Below are 17,733 nucleotides of genomic sequence, written 5' to 3' on the forward strand. Positions count from 1 at the left end.
CTTGCCACGCATTGGCTACTTGATGGTTCAGACAACCGGGCCCTTTTATTCTTAGCGCGGTCCGGTTCCTCAGAAGACCTCACCCCAGTCTCAGTGAAGTCTCCTTGACCTCCAGCTCCCTCTTCATCCATACTTTCACTGCTCCAACTGAGAGCCGGGTCCCCTGGGATTTCCAAGGCTCCCTCACGTTCTTCACAAAAGGAGTCAATGAAACCCCCCTGATAGGAAGAAATGTCCATCTCAGCTGCCAGAACCTCTTCCACTCTCCCGGGCTCCACCAGTAGGTCAGCAGACGCCCTCACTGGAGCAGTCTCCACACGCTGTTCCACTACCTTCACCCTGGAAGAAACTGCGGCCTCAGGTGCCACACTCTTAGGCCTCGGAGAGTTCGAGACCACCTCAGAGTATGCCCTTGCCTTGCCCTCGTTCGCACGACGAGTACAATCCTTAAAGGCATGCCCCTCCATACCACAAGCATTGCAAACAATTGGATTGGTACAGTCCTTAGCAACATGCCCACTTTGGTTGCACTTGGAGCAAACAGGCACAGCAGTACAAACCTCTTGTAAGTGTCCGTACTTCTTACATTTCCTGCAAAAAACTGGGGCCTCAGGAAAGAAGAGAATACCCCTATCTCTCCCGATAGAGAAACTTTGGGGAGGGTAATGAACACCTCCAGGCTCCGAAGAACTTTCCCCAAATCTGACAAAATATCTGTATTTGCCAGTCCATAAGTTCTCCTCGTTCATGATTTTGTGACTGTTGCTCACAAAGTCACAATGCCTCTTAAGAAAAGTCGCAATGTCATGTTCGTGCACAAAGGGATTATACATAAATATGACTAGGGGAACATCACCTTTGGAGTACAAGACTGTAAAAGTCAAACCATGCAAGGTTGGATTCTTCTCCTGCTCCCTCAACTTCTTATACAGGTTCCGGCAAGCCGCCATAGATTGCAACACCAAGACATACCGTCCTTCTTTCCGGGATTCCTGCAGGCAGACGATGTTTTCTCTTGTCACTTCCAGGATTTTGAAGATCACCTCGTGCACCATATACGACAGATTGAAACGCTCTCTGACAGCAGCATCAACTTCAATGCGGAATGCATTGCGAACCCGATTGTCATCGGTCCCAGCATAGCGTATCTTCACGCCCATTATGATCACTCTCTCGTTCCTCCTCGTTCTCCCCCTAAAGCAGCAACCGGCTTAAGCCATCAAGATGGCGATGCCGGAAGGCCAAGGGAAAACACTCAAGGACCCCGGACAAGACACTTGGTCTTAGCCAAAAGGCCGAGAAGCGATAACCAGAATTGGTTTCGAACTACGGAGCCACCCAAGGATCCTGAAGAGTCCATTTGTGGAGATGAGCTCCTGGACTCCCGTTAAGAAGACATGTTGTCAACCTCTAGATCCCTTACATGCCTGCACTTTTCGGCTTGCTGCTGCTGCAATCCACGCGTTTTAGATCTGCATAACTCCACCTCTTTAAACACAGCACCCTCACCCCCTGCTGTTCCCACCCGCCTCAACACCGTTGGAAGGGAGGAGAACCAATTAAGGCGGGGGGTGGGGTGGAACGAGCAGCTGTCTACCCTTAGCAGGAGGGCTGCTGATTACTTACCTCTCCTGCTGCTGCTGGCTGTCCAGCAGCAGACTGAAGGTGGCTGCTGCTGTGCGCAGGTATATAAAGGCTCAGAGCCTATTATGACACACGCAGCCAGCGTTCCATTGCCACATTCCATCTACTGCAGGCAGGATACCTGGCTGGCTGAATGTCGCTGAGAAGCTCACAGAGACCGCCATAAGCAACAGTTTAACAGAATGCCACAGACTAATCAACCAAACTTTTTGGGTTGGGTTCTCTTTTATAGTCTGCAGGCATTAATTGAAAGAAGTCAGTGTTCCAGCAGAGGGAGACAACGTTTCAGAAAAGGCATTGTAGCAAACCAAAAAAGAAATTTTAAGCGCAGCAGAGTAACCAGCGCACATACCTGTTTGCTCAGGTGAGTTTAAAAGGCTGCTGTTGATAACAAGGGCATTTGCTAAATAGATGGTGTGTGTGCAACAATATACTGAAAGGTCAATTATATTGTGCAGCTTATCTCACCACCTGTAGTTATTTAGGTGAAAGCTCCAAAATGCTTGCCTAATATGTCTGTTTATCCAAAAGGAAGTAAAGAGGGAGAGCTAGAAAGATAGCATTGCGTTACATTACATGGCAATGCAATGCACAGTTGCTGAAGTTGAACCAAAATGAGCTTGTCATCTGGCTTCTGCAACTTTGAACATGAAAAATCCAATGAGGAGAAGAAAAGCAAAGCCAAAGAGTCCATCCCAAAATCCAACAAACAAGCAAAATGAACAAAAAACATTGAATTCAATACTTTCTGATTTTAGAAACTGCATTAAAGAAGGGGTGCACCGGTCCTGGAGATACTGCAATACCAGGTCAATGCGTGGAGTGGACAGAGCAAGCTCTTTTTCCATCTCCCTGTTCTAAAAATCCATTTAATATATGGTCCCCAGATAGGGGACGTATCAGATATTAAACTGATAAGAACAGATCAGGTTTCAACATATTTTATTAAGTGCGTAAAAGATGGTTTACAATCAAAAACAACAACACAAACAGTACATTATTAAAACACAGAATTCCACCCATAAAAACCCCATATACGATTGGCATCCCTTCTCCCAATACATTTGACATCCCTCAAGTAATAAATATACATCTGGCTAAAAGCAATTTTAAGACAATCCTTCACAGAAATAGCATCACGTTTAAAAAGTAAAATATTGCGTGCCTTCCAAAGGGCGTCTTTAAAACAGTTAATCCTACACCAACATATACAATACTGTTGAGGGGTCGGACATTTAAAAAGGCCATATAAAACATATTCATGGTTAAAATCTCTTAAACCGCAAGTCCATTTTAAAAGAATCCCAACTTTGTGCCAAAGTTCCTGTGCAAATGGGCAATTCCACATAAGGTGCAAGGTGGTTTCGTCATAAACACATGAGTCTCTGGGGCATTTTGCTCTGGCCACCAGGCCTCTCCTGTGTTGAAACTCTCTGGTGGGGAGGCACTGGTGGACCACCATCCATGCGATATCCTTATGTCCATTTGCTAAGAATTTCCCGAAGACATTCTTCCAAACTTGCTTCGACCTCTCTTCTGAGAAATTTACTATGGGGGTCACATCTTCATTCCTCCTAAGAAAAGATAAAAGCTTCTTGCGGTCTTTAAAAATGTCCATATTAAAATCACCAAGGCTATAAAATCGAACAGTCTTTTCTAAGATTGCTTGGTGTTTGGGGGGGCATAGTAAAACAGGGGAATTCAACGACAACTTAAACCATCTTTTAAAAATCATCCCACAAGTATATTTTAAAAAATAACTTAGCGCACTATTACCATTAAAATGTTTGAAACAAAAGCAGAAATAATTTAAATACAAATAAATATGTAAATCGGGGACATCCCTTCCGCCGTTCATTTTATTCTTCCTCATTATTTCTCGCCTTAATTTTTCCATTTTGGAGTTCCATAAAAACATAAAGATCATCCTAGTCATTTTTTTAATTAAAACATCAGAGGGGGGGTACACCATAGCTATATACAGTATGAGGGGTAACAACACTGATTTTATAATTAAAATTTTCCCCTCCATTGTTAGGGACCTCAAACCCCAAAATGATATTTTCTTTGACATTTTTTCTATGACATTCTCCCAGCTTTGAGTTCCCACATTCTCCTCGTTAAAAACAACTCCAAGAATTTTTACATTGTCTCGTTTTATAGTGAGCTGCGGGAGTTGGGCGGTGTCCCAGGATCCCAAAGTCAGACATTCAGATTTATTTAAATTAAGTTTAAAACCGGATGCCTGGGAAAAAAAATCAATGCGCAACACCGCCCTCCGGAGGGAAGCAGGGTCCACGCACACAACCGTCACGTCATCCATGTAGCCAAAGACTCTCACATCACTGCCACCTCCGCCAGGAACAGGAACCCCTCTAATCACTTTGTCTTTTCTTATTGCGCTCAGCAGGGGCTCCATGGCGCAGATGAACAGGATGGGCGACAAGGGGCATCCCTGCTTCACTCCGGACTCAAGGGGAACTCCATCTGTTAAAAAGCCATTAAGAGAAATTTGACTAAAACAATTTTTATATAAAATCTTAATACAATTTAAAAGCATATTAGGGATACCCATTCTTTTTAAAACTCTAAAAAGAAATCTATGAGAGACTCTATCGAAAGCTTTTTCAAAATCTAGGGCTAAAAGAGCTACATTTTGACCCCGGTCTCTGGAATACCAAATTACATCCCTTAATACGTTTAAAACCTCTGAAATACTTCTGCCTGGTACACTACAAACCTGCTCAGGCTGGATTAGTTTGGCAATGACATTCCTGAGCTGGTTTGCAACCACCTTAGCAAGTACCTTGTAATCGACGTTTAGGAGAGTTATGGGTCTCCAATTCGCTAGAGTACTGCGGTCACCTTTTTTATATATCAAAGACACCACTCCTCTCCTCCACGAAAATGGCAACTGTTCAGAAATAAAAACTTCTTTAAAAAGCATAAAAAGGTCCTCTTTTAAAATGTCCCAAAAAGTAAGGTAAAATTCTACAGGTAGTCCGTCACACCCAGGTGCTTTACCCTTAGAGAAACTTTTAAAAACATAAAATAATTCCTCTAAAACAATATTGCGTTCTAAAAACTCCTGGTCTGTAAAATTTAACTTAAAATCGAGATCATTAAGAGCATCAGATAAAAAGGACTCATCTATACACTTTTTACTAAAAAGATGCTTATAAAAGTTAAAAGTAGCATTCAACATTCCCTGCATAGATGTTTCACCCTCTAGATTTGTGATCACTTCTCTTTTATCCATGACTTTTTTGAAGAAGAAGCGAGAGCACTTCTCCCCCTCCTCCAAGTGCTGCACTCTAGAGTTAAAAATAATCTCTTTCCCCTTTGTGTCTATGCAGTTCTGGATTTCAGTTTTTAGGCTAGCAATATCATCTCCCACCTCCACCTCTAGCTCTTTGAACTTAAAAAGTGTTTGCAGTTTGGTGTTAAGATCACTAAAACATCTTTTTTTCTCTCTAGCTTTACGTCTCCCTGCTTTTATAAAAAACATTCTGACTTTTTTTTTCAAATTTTCCCACCAGGTTACCATAGGGGCATCAGAAGGTTTTTGTCGCCGCCAGACTTGATAGGCTTTACCAAAGTCTTGTCGAATCAGAGGGTCCTCCAGCAGGTAAGTACTTAGACGCCAGAGGCCCCTGTTGACCCTCTGTTCATCCCGGTATTCTAGGTGCACCTCCAAGCCCTTATGGTCAGAAAATATATTTGATGTTAAAACACATTTTACAGGGTTAAAATCATCTGATAGGAAAATAAAATCGATCCTGGAAGACACCCCTCTTCCGGACCACGTATAACCAGGGTCCGTCGGCAGAAGTGACCTCCACGCATCGCATAATTTAAAATCAGTTATAAAATCTTTCAATAGATGACATGACTTATCCAATTTGCGTAAAGGGTCACCCCCCGCTCGTTGTTCACTAGCACAAAGACAATTAAAATCACCCCCTACGATCAGGGGAGATGACCCAGTACAGTACAATGGCAATATCCCAAATAAATTAATTCTCTCTTGCTTATCAGGGGAAGCATAAACATTCATTACACGTAGGGTAAAACCATTAAATTTAAAATGCACTAAAACCACTCTGCCTGGTACTATTTCTGTGACAGTATTTATAGTAATATTTCTCCCACGACAGAGGAAGCCCACCCCCGCTGACTTGTTGTCATTGGAGCCAGACCAGATGGAGGGCCCCAGTCTCCAATCTGTCTTGATGTCATTATAATTTAGTGCATGTTGTATCCCGCATTCCTGTAATAAACATATGTCAAAGTCAGTGGTTTCTAAGTACTTAAATAGAGCAGCCCTACGAACTGGGCTCTTTAATGACCTCACATTCAGTGAGACAAGTCTTAATGTGGGCATTCATAGGTCAGGGTGGTGGATCTTCCATGAGGACACCTGACTCAAAGCCCTGTATGTCAAATTGCTCCAGAACATCCGGGCTAGAGGACCCAAACGACTCGATATTCTGTGAGCTGGCGGTTGCCCCCTCGTAGGTCACGGTTCCCAGCCACATTCCAGGAGACGCTGGGGCTTCGACATTCTGTCTCTTTTTCGGGGCAGACTCCACCAGGTCACTGGTGCAGTCCTCCTCTTCCTCCACCTCCTCCAGGGGGAGAGACTGGTCCATCAGGATAAGATCACCAACACAGATTCCCTGATGTTCGCCACCTAGAAGCAAAGCCCCCTCATCTGGCTGGCTAATCGCCCTGGAAGATCCTGAGGCCATCGCTGCGTGGTCCCCTGTAGCCAACCGCACAGGGGCACCACCCTCCAGCCCAACAGGATCGGTATCGGGAACCATCGACACGGAGGATACCCTCCCAGAAGGAGGACCCCTCCGCTCCGGTCCATGCGAGGTCCGCCCATCGTTAAGGGACTTCGATGCAGGGGCCGCCCCAGAGGGGCCTCCGGCTCCCTGCTCCATCCCAGCCTTCTCGCCCTTCGAACCGCCCTCCGACGCCGGCCCGCCAGTGAAGACCGGCGGGCGCATCGGCTCAGCTGCAGAAGATGCAGCTTCTGCGTAGGTCCTGGTCCTGGTCCTGTTGGGGCATCCTCGGAACATGTGCCCCGCCTCACCACAAAGATTGCATTTCCTCCCAGCGGGACAGTCCTTCATTAAATGTCCGTAACAGCTGCAATTATTGCAGCGGTCTACTTTCCTGCCCGTGCAGGACGTTTGGGTATGACCCATTTGTCCACAGTTCCTGCAACATACCGGCATTCCAGGGTAAAATAAGTAGCCTCTGCTCTTACCGATCACAAATGTTGAGGGAGGGTGTAGCATTCCTCCCACTCCGCTTGGGTCCCTCTTTAGACGGGCCATGTACCTCCTCTTGCCGCACCAGAAGCCTACCGCGTTCTTCACAGTGCCCAGGTATCTCAGATCGTCACAATAACGGATAAGGTAGGTCGAGATGTCTGCAGCTTCCACAAAGGGGTTCGGGAAATGCACCACGATAGGGATCTCGTCATAGGCATACAAGAGACAAAAGGTTAGTCCATCCATTTCATCTAAGTAGTTTTTCTCATTTACCTTTTGTACGAGTTGGTGACAGCATCCCTGGCTCTTGAAGGTGATGGTGTAAGTCCCCTTGTACTCATTGTCCTGGAAGCAGAATATGTCTTCCCGCCGAAACTCCAGAACTCCAAGCAGAATCCTATGGCAGATGTAGTCCAAATTCTTCTCCGTCCTCGATCCTGCTCCAACTTCAATCCTCACGGTGTTCCGCATCCGGGCATCACCCGATGAATATGTGAGCGTTGCCGGCATCCTTCACTCAGGAACGTACCGACTCTTCTCTCTGAAAGGCGCAAGCCTTCATGGGATCCCTTCCCGTTGTTCCCGGACTAATCCTTCCTCCCAATAGCAGCAGGGGGGTTAAGTCCCTCCGAAGAGGAACGATCCCCCCAGGCCGAGAGAAAGGGTACCAAGAGCACCTCACAGGCAAGACCACACAGGTAAACCTGATAGATCGTGCCAAAAGGCCGAGAAGCGATAACCAGAATTGGTTTCGAACTACGGAGCCACCCAAGGATCCTGAAGAGTCCATTTGTGGAGATGAGCTCCTGGACTCCCGTTAAGAAGACATGTTGTCAACCTCTAGATCCCTTACATGCCTGCACTTTTCGGCTTGCTGCTGCTGCAATCCACGCGTTTTAGATCTGCATAACTCCACCTCTTTAAACACAGCACCCTCACCCCCTGCTGTTCCCACCCGCCTCAACACCGTTGGAAGGGAGGAGAACCAATTAAGGCGGGGGGTGGGGTGGAACGAGCAGCTGTCTACCCTTAGCAGGAGGGCTGCTGATTACTTACCTCTCCTGCTGCTGCTGGCTGTCCAGCAGCAGACTGAAGGTGGCTGCTGCTGTGCGCAGGTATATAAAGGCTCAGAGCCTATTATGACACGCGCAGCCAGCGTTCCATTGCCACATTCCATCTACTGCAGGCAGGATACCTGGCTGGCTGAATGTCGCTGAGAAGCTCACAGAGACCGCCATAAGCAACAGTTTAACAGAATGCCACAGACTAATCAACCAAACTTTTTGGGTTGGGTTCTCTTTTATAGTCTGCAGGCATTAATTGAAAGAAGTCAGTGTTCCAGCAGAGGGAGACAACGTTTCAGAAAAGGCATTGTAGCAAACCAAAAAAGAAATTTTAAGCGCAGCAGAGTAACCAGCGCACATACCTGTTAGCTCAGGTGAGTTTAAAAGGCTGCTGTTGATAACAAGGGCATTTGCTAAATAGATGGTGTGTGTGCAACAATATACTGAAAGGTCAATTATATTGTGCAGCTTATCTCACCACCTGTAGTTATTTAGGTGAAAGCTCCAAAATGCTTGCCTAATATGTCTGTTTATCCAAAAGGAATTAAAGAGGGAGAGCTAGAAAGATAGCATTGCGTTACATTACATGGCAATGCAATGCACAGTTGCTGAAGTTGAACCAAAATGAGCTTGTCATCTGGCTTCTGCAACTTTGAACATGAAAAATCCAATGAGGAGAAGAAAAGCAAAGCCAAAGAGTCCATCCCAAAATCCGACAAACAAGCAAAATGAACAAAAAACATTGAATTCAATACTTTCTGATTTTAGAAACTGCATTAAAGAAGGGGTGCACCGGTCCTGGAGATACTGCAATACCAGGTCAATGCGTGGAGTGGACAGAGCAAGCTCTTTTTCCATCTCCCTGTTCTAAAAATCCATTTAATATATGGTCCCCAGATAGGGTATGTATCAGATATTAAACTGATAAGAACAGATACTACACTTGATCTTAGCCAAAAGGCCGAGAAGCGATAACCAGAATTGGTTTCGAACTACGGAGCCACCCAAGGATCCTGAAGAGTCCATTTGTTGAGATGAGCTCCTGGACTCCCGTTAAGAAGACATGTTGTCAACCTCTAGATCCCTTACATGCCTGCACTTTTCGGCTTGCTGCTGCTGCAATCCACGCATTTTAGATCTGCATAACTCCACCTCTTTAAACACAGCACCCTCACCCCCTGCTGTTCCCACCCGCCTCAACACCGTTAGAAGGGAGGAGAACCAATGAAGGCGGGGGGTGGGGTGGAACGAGCAGCTGTCTACCCTTAGCAGGAGGGCTGCTGATTACTTACCTCTCCTGCTGCTGCTGGCTGTCCAGCAGCAGACTGAAGGTGGCTGCTGCTGTGCGCAGGTATATAAAGGCTCAGAGCCTATTATGACACGCGCAGCCAGCGTTCCATTGCCACATTCCATCTACTGCAGGCAGGATACCTGGCTGGCTGAATGTCGCTGAGAAGCTCACAGAGACCGCCATAAGCAACAGTTTAACAGAATGCCACAGACTAATCAACCAAACTTTTTGGGTTGGGTTCTCTTTTATAGTCTGCAGGCATTAATTGAAAGAAGTCAGTGTTCCAGCAGAGGGAGACAACGTTTCAGAAAAGGCATTGTAGCAAACCAAAAAAGAAATTTTAAGCGCAGCAGAGTAACCAGCGCACATACCTGTTAGCTCAGGTGAGTTTAAAAGGCTGCTGTTGATAACAAGGGCATTTGCTAAATAGATGGTGTGTGTGCAACAATATACTGAAAGGTCAATTATATTGTGCAGCTTATCTCACCACCTGTAGTTATTTAGGTGAAAGCTCCAAAATGCTTGCCTAATATGTCTGTTTATCCAAAAGGAAGTAAAGAGGGAGAGCTAGAAAGATAGCATTGCGTTACATTACATGGCAATGCAATGCACAGTTGCTGAAGTTGAACCAAAATGAGCTTGTCATCTGGCTTCTGCAACTTTGAACATGAAAAATCCAATGAGGAGAAGAAAAAGAGTCCATCCCAAAATCCGACAAACAAGCAAAATGAACAAAAAACATTGAATTCAATACTTTCTGATTTTAGAAACTGCATTAAAGAAGGGGTGCACCGGTCCTGGAGATACTGCAATACCAGGTCAATGCGTGGAGTGGACAGAGCAAGCTCTTTTTCCATCTCCCTGTTCTAAAAATCCATTTAATATATGGTCCCCAGATAGGGGACGTATCAGATATTAAACTGATAAGAACAGATAAGGTTTCAACGCAATTTTATTGATTCAAAAGTATATTTACAAAGGTTTTAAAAAAGAACATTTATAACATTACAATAAAATGATAAAACATGATAATAATCAATTCAAGTTTTTTGTAAAAACACAATTTACCATCATAAAACCATTGTAACAATTAAGAAAATCATAATTACAGATGTACTTGGGTTTATTTAATTACCACTAATTGTGTTCCATAATTGTACACACCACATAGAAGCCGCTTCTTTTGCTCCATACAGTTTTTTATCTCTGAGATAGTAAATATACATTTCACTTAAAGCAATTTTTATACAGTCTGTTGAATCAATATGATCATGTTTGAAGAGTAAAATATTTCTAACTTTCCACATGGCATTTTTAAAACAATTAATAATAATCCAGGCAACTCGGAATTGTTTAAAATTTGGACACTTAAAAAGACCATAAAAGACATAAAAGTGATTAAAATCTTTCAGGCCACATGCCCATTTTAAAAGTGGGCCTACCTTTCTCCAAACCTCCTGTGCAAAAGGACAATTCCAAAAGAGATGCAATACAGACTCACTTTCCCCGCATATATCTCTTGGACATTTGGCTCTCGCCACCAGCCCCCGCCTATGTTGAAACTCACGGGTAGGGAGGCACTGGTGGACGATAGCCCAGGCAAGGTCCTTGTGTACATTTGCAAGATATTTCCCGTACACATTTCGCCACACCGTTTTGGACCTTGCCTGTGAAAAATTGGAGACAGGAATTGTGTCCTCAGAGTGTCTGCAAGCAATAGATACCTTCCTTTGGTCCCCCAATATATCAGGCTCCAATTCCTGGAGACCTAAAAGCCTGACCGTTTTCTCAAGTATCACATACTGTTTAGGTGGGCACAGGAGCACAGGAGAACTTAAAGGTAGGCTAAATCACCTTTTAAAAATCATTCCTGCTGCATATTTTAAAAAATAACTAAAAATGCCATCAGATTTAAAAACCTTAAAACAGAAGCAGAAATACTTTATATGGAAAAAGGTAAAAAAATTGGGTACATCTTTACCTCCATTAGATTTACATTTGTACATCAGATCTCTTTTTAACTTTTCCATTTTTGAACCCCATAAAAACATAAAAACAATTCTTGTTACTTTCTTGATTTGTAAATTGGAAGGGGGAAACACCATTGCAACATACAACATAATGGGAATTAAAACGGCTTTAATAATTAAAATTTTACCTTCCATACTAAGGTTCCTTAAATTCCACAATGAGATCTTTTATTCAATTTTATCCATTGCAGAGTCCCAGTTAGGGTCCCCCTCATTGTCTTGGTTAAAAATAATTCCTAAAATTTTTATGTGATTTTTCTGTATCACTATCCCAGGGGTCAAAGAGGAGTCCCATCCCCCCACATTAAAACAGTCACATTTATCTATATTTAATTTAAAACCTGAGGCTTCACAGAAAAATTGTGTGTTTCTCAATACCCTCCTCAGAGATGTGGAATCTGGACATAGTATGGTAACATCATCCATGTAACTTAGGGCTTTAAGTTGCATACCCCTACTCCCGGGAATAGGTACCCCTTTAATTACTTTATCTTTTCTCAGTATGGTTAATAGTGGTTCCATAACACAGATAAAGAGCAGTGGTGAGAGAGGGCACCCTTGTTTCACCCCTGATAATAGAGGAACCCCCTTCGTTAAAAACCCATTTACAGAAATTTGGCTAAAACAAGAATGATATAAAAGCATAATGCGGGTTAAAATTTTCTCTGGAAACGCCATTTTTTTAAGAACCATAAAAAGAAATTCATGCGATACCCTGTCAAAAGCTTTTTCAAAGTCTAAGGATAAAATAGCAAGGTTTTGACTTCTCTCTTTTGAATACCATATGGTATCCCTAATTATGTTGAGGGACTCAGCTATGGTTCTTCCGGGAACACCACATACCTGGTTAGGGTGAATTAATTTGGCTATAAAGGGTTTTAAACGGACTGCAATAAGTTTAGCTAAAATTTTATAATCAAGGTTTAAAAGCGTAATAGGCCGCCAGTTTTTAAGTTGGCTCCTATCCCCTTTTTTATATATTAAAGATACCAGACCTCTCCTCCAAGATGGGGGTAATTTATTAGTATTAAAAGCTTCTTTAAACAATAAAAACATATCGTTCTTTAAAATTCCCCAAAAAGTCAGATAAAACTCAATCGGTAGACCGTCTTCCCCACGGGCTTTCCCACTGGAGAAACTTTTAAAAATCTGTAAAAGTTCCTCACTGGTGAGATCCCTAGATAAAATACCCTGGTCTAAAATATCTAACTTAAAATCAAGGGAATTAATAGCATACTCTAAAAAGGATGGATCTATAACTTTAGTGTTAAAAAGAAGTTGATAAAAATTAAAAGCTTTTCCTAACATACCCTTAATATCATTTTCACCTTCAAGATTTAGGATTGCGTTCCTCCTCCCCATTACCTTTTTGAAGAAGAATCGGGAGCATTTCTCTCCTTCCTCCAGGTGCTGTACATGGGAGTTAAAAATTATTTGTTTTCCTTTTTCATTAAGAGCATTTTTTATTTCAGACTTAAGATTTGCAATATCATCATCCACATCAATACCAACTTCTTTTAGTTTAAAGAGTACTTGTAATCTCATATTAAAAACATAAAACCACTGCTTTTTCTTTTTTGCTTTCATTTTCCCTGCCTTAATAAAAAATAATTTAATCTTAGGTTTAATGCTCTCCCACCAATCCAGCATCGAGGCGCGGGGGTCTCTCTTTGATTGCCAGCACTGGTAGGCCTGCACAAACCTCTTTTGAATATCAATATCCTCTAGGAGAGTTGTATTTAATCTCCATGGGCCTCTTGAGGTATTTTGTTCCCCTGCTAACTCTAAAAACACAGATAAAACTTTATGATCAGAGAATAAATTAGATAAAAGAAAACATTTACAAGGTTTAAAGGCAGTAGAAGCAAATATGAAATCAATTCTAGAAGAAACTCTTCCATTGGACCATGTAACACCTGGATCCGCCGGCAATAGCTCCTTCCAGCAGTCCTGTAATCTAAAATCATCAATTAAACTTTTCAACAAATAGGAGGTACGGTCTTTACGATTCACATCCCCACCCTGCCGGGATTCCCCATCACGTAAACAATTAAAATCTCCTCCCACTAGCAGGGGGGTTGACCCAACACAAAATAATGGCAATATTTCAAGTAAATCCGCCCTTTCCTGCTTCCCAGGAGGAGCGTACACATTTAATAAACGTAAAGAAAGTCCATTAAAAACAAGATGTATTAAAATAGCTCTGCCAGGTATAATTTCAGTCACAGATTGAATGATGGTAGAATGTCCACGGCAAAGTAGTCCAACTCCGGCAGCACGACAGTCATTAGCACCGGACCACACAGAAGCGCCCAGTTTCCAGTCTTCTTTTAAGTCCTTATAATTTAAATTACTCTGTATACCACATTCTTGTAGAAAGCAGAAATCAAAGTCCAATGTCTCTAAATAAGAAAATAAAGCAGCCCTACGTGTAGGGCTCTTTAGGGACCTCACATTTAGTGAGGAGATTTTAAGAGGAACAGACATTAAGAAGAATCAGGATCTGAAGATGGGAAGAAGTCAATACACGGCACCTCCTCCTCCGCATCTCCAGGGGTCAGGATTTGTTTAATATTACCGGGATCTGAAGCAAGCAAAAAGGCATCATCCACTTTTGGCTCCTCATCTGGACCTCGACATCCGTGTTTTCTTTGGATAACAGGTTGCTTTACGTCCTCCCGTTGCCTTTTCAGAGGCTGGGAGCTGTCCATCTTTTCCAAGTCCTGTGCATCTGCAGTCCTCATGGCGGTCTGGTCTATGGAACGGGTGTCATCCCTCTGGGTCGTCTTGTCCTCTGGTCTGGTCACGGAACTACTGCGACTTCTGGTTCGAGGACCAGGGCTCGACTGGGTCTTAGCCGGGTCCTTTTTACTTCACGCCCTAGAGGTCTCTCTTTCCGACACACTGGTTGATCGATTAAGGAGCGTACCCTTTTTGCCCTTACTCAAGATCACCGATGATGGTGTGGCGAATCTGGGTGCTTGCTTAATCGGGGTACTAGAGGTCTCCTCAGTTCCACATAATGCCGGTGGTGCATTCATGCTGGATGAGGACCCTTCCTCTTGACTCTGAGATACGGCAACATCTAGAGCCAGAACATCGATCAATTCCACAGAGAGCGAACCCTCGGTTAATCTTATGGAGCCCCTACGACCGTCCTTCTGTGGAACTACCAGCGGGCCCTCTGGCGGAGCCGTTGAAGGATTTGGTCCGGACCCGTCAGCGTGCGCCAACCGAGGTCCAGGGGCAGGTGTAGTAATACTCCCTCCGAAGTATTCTTGGATAGTCAGTTGACCTGACTTAAACATGTCATATGTTTTTGACTTTTTGCTCGGACAATTCCTGAAGGCGTGACCTGCCTTCCCACATAGGTTACATACGATCTCAGAGTCACACGTAGCGGAGGTGTGCCCACTCTTACCGCACTTGTTGCAAAAGACTACATGAGCCCTTGTACAATTTTCTCGTGTATGCCCATATTCATGACAATTCCGGCATTGAAGGGGCATTCCTGGGTAGCGTAGGAATCCCCTGACATTACCAATGGCAAAATTAGCAGGCGGGTGGTGAAGACCACCAATGCCGCTCTGATCTGGATGGAACTTCACCAGGTATTTCCTCTTCCCATTCCAGAAGCGCTGGGAGTTGAGGATATCATGTGAGAAGCGCACTGACTTGCAGTAACGCTTCAAAAAGGTTTCGATATCGCCCTCAGAGACGAATGGGCTGTACATGAAGATCACCAAGGGTACTTCCTCTTCACCGTACAGGAAGTCAAAGCTCAGCCCGTTCAGTCTCTCATCGTCCTTGTCCGCAACCATCAGTGCTGCATGGATATTATCACAGCATGATTTAGCCATAAAGGAAATGGTATATCGCCCACGGAGTTCCTGATCGTAAAGACACAGGATCTTATCTCGCTCCAGGTGGAAGAACCCAAAAAGAATCTCATGCACGATGTACTGCAGATTCTTCTCATGGCGCTGGCATTCATCCACCATGATTCTAATGGACTGTCGCAGTGGAGTCTCCCCCACCGCAAATCCAAAAGAAAAAGGCATTTTCGGCCCTCAGGGACTAAGCCCTCCCCCAATAGTAACAAGGGAATGAATCCCACAAAAGCAGGAACAAACCCAAGACCGAGGGAGGAGTACCCCAAGAACTTACACAGCCCACTAAGCGATAAAGCTCAGCAAAGGAAAACGCCCTTATTTCCTCGGATCGCCCCGAAGACAAGACACGATCGCTCCCCGTTGTCCGGGGACTAAGCCGACCTGCCAATAGCTGCAAGGGGGTGAAGCTCCCTCCGTTAAGAGAGAGCGATCCCCCAAGGCCAACAAGTCGGGTACCCCAGGCACCTCCTAGCCGAGACCAAGGCAGCAACCGTTAGATCACTGTACCTGATCCTAGCCAAAAGGCCGAGAAGCGATAACCAGAATTGGTTTCGAACTACGGAGCCACCCAAGGATCCTGAAGAGTCCATTTGTGGAGATGAGCTCCTGGACTCCCGTTAAGAAGACATGTTGTCAACCTCTAGATCCCTTACATGCCTGCACTTTTCGGCTTGCTGCTGCTGCAATCCACGCGTTTTAGATCTGCATAACTCCACCTCTTTAAACACAGCACCCTCACCCCCTGCTGTTCCCACCCGCCTCAACACCGTTGGAAGGGAGGAGAACCAATTAAGGCGGGGGGTGGGGTGGAACGAGCAGCTGTCTACCCTTAGCAGGAGGGCTGCTGATTACTTACCTCTCCTGCTGCTGCTGGCTGTCCAGCAGCAGACTGAAGGTGGCTGCTGCTGTGCGCAGGTATATAAAGGCTCAGAGCCTATTATGACACGCGCAGCCAGCGTTCCATTGCCACATTCCATCTACTGCAGGCAGGATACCTGGCTGGCTGAATGTCGCTGAGAAGCTCACAGAGACCGCCATAAGCAACAGTTTAACAGAATGCCACAGACTAATCAACCAAACTTTTTGGGTTGGGTTCTCTTTTATAGTCTGCAGGCATTAATTGAAAGAAGTCAGTGTTCCAGCAGAGGGAGACAACGTTTCAGAAAAGGCATTGTAGCAAACCAAAAAAGAAATTTTAAGCGCAGCAGAGTAACCAGCGCACATACCTGTTAGCTCAGGTGAGTTTAAAAGGCTGCTGTTGATAACAAGGGCATTTGCTAAATAGATGGTGTGTGTGCAACAATATACTGAAAGGTCAATTATATTGTGCAGCTTATCTCACCACCTGTAGTTATTTAGGTGAAAGCTCCAAAATGCTTGCCTAATATGTCTGTTTATCCAAAAGGAAGTAAAGAGGGAGAGCTAGAAAGATAGCATTGCGTTACATTACATGGCAATGCAATGCACAGTTGCTGAAGTTGAACCAAAATGAGCTTGTCATCTGGCTTCTGCAACTTTGAACATGAAAAATCCAATGAGGAGAAGAAAAGCAAAGCCAAAGAGTCCATCCCAAAATCCGACAAACAAGCAAAATGAACAAAAAACATTGAATTCAATTCTTTCTGATTTTAGAAACTGCATTAAAGAAGGGGTGCACCGGTCCTGGAGATACTGCAATACCAGGTCAATGCGTGGAGTGGACAGAGCAAGCTCTTTTTCCATCTCCCTGTTCTAAAAATCCATTTAATATATGGTCCCCAGATAGGGGACGTATCAGATATTAAACTGATAAGAACAGATCAGGTTTCAACATATTTTATTAAGTGCGTAAAAGATGGTTTACAATTAAAAACAACAACACAAACAGTACATTATTAAAACACAGAATTCCACCCATAAAAACCCCATATACGATTGGCATCCCTTCTCCCAATACATTTGACATCCCTCAAGTAATAAATATACATCTGGCTAAAAGCAATTTTAAGACAATCCTTCACAGAAATAGCGTCACGTTTAAAAAGTAAAATATTGCGTGCCTTCCAAAGGGCGTCTTTAAAACAGTTAATCATACACCAACATATACAATACTGTTGAGGGGTCGGACATTTAAAAAGGCCATATAAAACATATTCATGGTTAAAATCTCTTAAACCGCAAGTCCATTTTAAAAGAATCCCAACTTTGTGCCAAAGTTCCTGTGCAAATGGGCAATTCCACATAAGGTGCAAGGTGGTTTCGTCATAAACACATGAGTCTCTGGGGCATTTGGCTCTGGCCACCAGGCCTCTCCTGTGTTGAAACTCTCTGGTGGGGAGGCACTGGTGGACCACCATCCATGCGACGTCCTTATGTCCATTTGCTAAGAATTTCCCGAAGACATTCTTCCAAACTTGCTTCGATCTCTCTTCTGAGAAATTTACTATGGGGGTCACATCTTCATTCCTCCTCAGAAAAGATAAAAGCTTCTTGCGGTCTTTAAAAATGTCCATATTAAAATCACCAAGGCTATAAAATCGAACAGTC

General features: G+C 43.9%; 4 non-coding genes across 4 annotated transcripts; all 4 read right to left on the reverse strand.

Annotated features, from left to right (window-relative positions):
- Positions 1 to 2,416: 2,416 nt before the first annotated feature.
- Positions 2,417 to 2,606, reverse strand: LOC141229969 (U2 spliceosomal RNA). The gene has a single exon (XR_012296582.1). It is a non-coding gene; the product is annotated as a U2 spliceosomal RNA (small nuclear RNA).
- A 6,169-nt stretch (positions 2,607 to 8,775) lies between these two features.
- LOC141229941 (U2 spliceosomal RNA) lies at positions 8,776 to 8,966 on the reverse strand. Its single transcript, XR_012296558.1, has one exon. It is a non-coding gene; the product is annotated as a U2 spliceosomal RNA (small nuclear RNA).
- Positions 8,967 to 10,065: 1,099 nt separating this feature from the next.
- LOC141229963 (U2 spliceosomal RNA) lies at positions 10,066 to 10,254 on the reverse strand. The gene has a single exon (XR_012296577.1). It is a non-coding gene; the product is annotated as a U2 spliceosomal RNA (small nuclear RNA).
- Positions 10,255 to 16,853: 6,599 nt separating this feature from the next.
- Positions 16,854 to 17,043, reverse strand: LOC141229970 (U2 spliceosomal RNA). Its single transcript, XR_012296583.1, has one exon. It is a non-coding gene; the product is annotated as a U2 spliceosomal RNA (small nuclear RNA).
- Between the last annotated feature and the right edge of the window lie 690 nt (positions 17,044 to 17,733).

This window comes from Phyllobates terribilis, unplaced genomic scaffold, assembly GCF_046119375.1.
Source record: "Phyllobates terribilis strain yellow unplaced genomic scaffold, ASM4611937v1 Scaffold_488__1_contigs__length_1352022, whole genome shotgun sequence".
Taxonomy (NCBI): Eukaryota; Metazoa; Chordata; class Amphibia; order Anura; family Dendrobatidae; genus Phyllobates; species Phyllobates terribilis.